Consider the following 3,744-nt stretch of genomic DNA (forward strand, 5'->3'; position numbering starts at 1 on the left):
AAAGGATATGACCATATGTAATTTGGTAATTTTAGAAGTTTTATTTTTCATATAAAATTAAATTTCAAAGATGCATCTATATTAAATTTACCCTTTCATATAACTAGGTGTCTTTTTATGTATTTCAATGTTTTAAACATAAGTTTGTATTAGTTTGGTTATGTGCATTTCTAATTTACTTAAAATTGTGTGGTAATTATAAGTATTATTATATTTTTATTAGTTTCTGCTTTATAACAAAGTGAATCAGTCATACATATACATCTGTTCTCCCATCCCTTCCCTCTTGCGTCTCCCTCCCTCCCACCCTCCCTCCCTATCCCACCCCTCCAGGCGATCACAAAGCACTGAGCTGATCTCCCTGTGCTATGCGGCTGTTTCCCACTATCTATCTACCTTACGTTTGGTACTGTATGTATGTCCATGCCTCTCTTTCGCTTTGTCACAGCTTACCCTTACCCCTCCCCATATCCTCAAGTCCATTCTCAAGTAGGTCTGTGTCTTTATTCCTGTTTTAACCCTAGGTTCTTCATGACATTTTTTTTTCTTAAATTCCATATATATGTGTTAGGTATTTGTCTTTCTCTTTCTGAGTTACTTCACTCTGAGTAGTATTATTTTTGTTTAAAATTAAGTTTTAAAAATTTTACTAATATAAAGGAATGATTAATTTTATATGACTTTTTACCCAATTATCAGTTTTTCAAAATTTTAAAATTTTAATTGTGGTAAAATACACATAACATAAAATTTGCCATCTTACCATTTTTAAGTATACAGTTCAGTAGTTTAAGTACATTCACATTGTTGTACAATAAAACTCAAGAATTATTTTCATCTTGAAAAACTGAAACACTATACACATGAAACAACAACTCTCTATTCCCCTCCCCCTTAGTAGCCCCTGGCAACCACCATTCTACCTTCTGTCTCTATGAATTTAACTACTCTAGGTATCTCTTATAAGTGGTAATTTGTCTTTTTGCAACTGGCTTATTTCATTTAGCATACTGACTTCGAGGTTCATTCATACTGTAGCGTATGTCAGAACTTTCATCCTTTGAAATGCTAAATAATATCCCACTGTATATACCAGATTTGGCTTACCTATTCATCTGTCAATGAGCACTTAGGTTGCTTCCAAGTTTTGGCTAATGTGAAAAACACTGCTATGGACATGGGTATATAAACATTTCATTGAGACCCTGCTTACAGTTCTTTTGATTATATACCAAGAAGTAGAATTGCTGGATCATATAGTTAGTTTATTTTTAATTTTTTTTAACTGCCAGATTGTTTTCCATAGCAGTCAAAACATTTTACAATCCCACAGCAGTACACAAGAGTTTAGATTTTGCTATATTCTTGCCAATAAATGTTATTTTCTGTTTGTTTTTTTTTAGCAGTTGCCATCCTAATGAATGTGATGTGGTATGTCACTGTGGTTTTGATTACATTTCCCTAATGATTAATGATATTGAGCAACTTTTCATATGCTCATCCATTTGTATATCATTCTTGGTGAAATGTCTATTAAAATCCTTTGTCCATTTTTAAATTGTGTTGTTTTTTTGTAATTTGTTATTGAGAGTTGGAAATGTTATTCATATAATCTGAGTATTAACTCCTAAACATATATATGATCTGCAAATATTGTCTCTCGTTTCATAGGTTGCCTTTTCACTCTATTGATTGACCAATCATCTTTTAAAATTCACTTTAAAATTCTAATGCTTGTTCTATAAATTTATTTTAAATTTTAGAAATGTTGGCATGTGCATATAACCAGAGTGCTGTTTTTCACATTCAAAATGTTACATATTTTCACTTGATTTCATGTCTAATTGTGCTACCTAGATCCTCTGAATAATGACAGAAGTATTAATAACAGGAAACATTTTATTACTGATTGTAAAGAAGTATTTCAAATATTTCCCTACTTAGAATAATACTTGCTGTAATTTTAAGTATATATTTTTAGATCAGGTTTAGATTTATAGAATTGCAAATTTAGTACAGAGATTTCCCATATACCCTGTACCTACTTTTCCTTACTGATAACATTTTACATTACTGTGGTAAATTAACTAGAATTAATGAACAAATTATAATACAATTTTATTACCTAAAGTCCATACTTTATTCAGATTTCCTTAGTTTTTAGCTCTTACACTTTTTCTCTGCTTCAGAGACCCATCCAGGATAACACACTGCATTTAGTTGTCATGTCTCCTTGAGCTTCTCTCATCTGTGCCAGTTTCTTAGACTTTAATGTTTCTAATGCTTTGAGAGATGTTGGTAAGGTGTGTTAAAATATAAACTGAGGTATATTAAACATTTAAAAGTTTATTTGAGCAAAAGTGTATTAAAATTGGGCAGTGCCAAACTGCAAGTGGTTAGGAGTGCTCTGCTGAGGAGAGCTAGGGGAAAGAGAAGTTATAGAAGAAAAGAAAGAAAATTATTTGATTGAGTATAAAGCCTAGTTGATTGTTTGTGATTTGTTGTACCTAGGTTTTGATTTCTTAACCTTGAGGCATTTACAGGCTTAGATTTTGCTTTGCTTACATAGGCCACCAAAGCATTAGAGCCACTTCAGCCTAAGGGACTCCTTGTTTAATTAATTTAACAGATGTTTTGTACCATGTCCTTCTATTGGATTTGTCTGATATTTTTCTCATAACTAGACTGGAGTTACTGGTTTTTCAGAGCAAGACCACTTAAGTAAGGTATCATTTTTATGATATATCAAGGGTACATACCATCAGCTAGACTTAACACTGTTGATATTGACCCTTATTACCCATCTCCCTTTTCACACTGCACTTTTGAAAGCAAGTCAATTAGTACAAACTACACTTAAGTAGTGGAGAGTTATGATACATCTCCTCCAGGGTGAAGTGTCTATATACATTATTTGGAATATATCTGCATGGAAGATTTACCTTTTCTCTCCCATTTATTTACTTATTCAATAATTTATTTATATCGCTATGGACTCAATAACATTTATTTTTTTATTTTGAATTTTAATCCAATATGTATGTGTTATTTTGTTTCTCAAATTTTTATAGCTTTGGCCATCAGAAGCCCTTTCATTTGACATCTATGTCCCTTTGACATACCACCACCATTGTGTGTGTGTGCATGACTTGTGTACTAAGCTCTATACTACCCTCTGGCACTGCAAGATGCTCCAGGCTCATCTTGTGTATTTTCTTTACCAGTCTACAATCAAGAGACCTTGATTCTTCTGTTGGAGAATGGTATTAGAAACTGTAATCTAGGTGCCAACCATGATCATTGCTACCGAGTTTCATTGCTTCTAGGCCCTTTCAGCTCACAGAGCAAGTAAATATATATATGGAGCCAACCCATGTGTATGCATATATCTATAAATATTTCTCTACCTAACCATCCGTATACATGTGCTCATACTGATTTCTCCAATTCTGATCCATTATCCCATGTGTCATTATAGTCTCATCCCCATGATTATGTGTAAATGCTCACTCTAAAAATGAAAAAGCTGACTTTCACCTTCTGCTATCCATTTACTTAATGGTTCAATTCCTATACATGTATAGCACAATCAGAGTTATTAACCTGTATCCCTGTGGGAAAAACTTTATCATCTAGAAAACTAAATTAGAATGTTTATGTACAATTTCTTTTGTCTTCAGTTTGAAAGATTCCATGACACAGTTACTCAGGTCAGCACATTTTCCTCCACCCTCTTTAGTTAGT

The sequence above is a fragment of the Mesoplodon bidens genome (assembly GCF_964165515.1).
Source record: "Mesoplodon bidens genome assembly, chromosome: 3".
Classification (NCBI taxonomy): Eukaryota; Metazoa; Chordata; class Mammalia; order Artiodactyla; family Ziphiidae; genus Mesoplodon; species Mesoplodon bidens.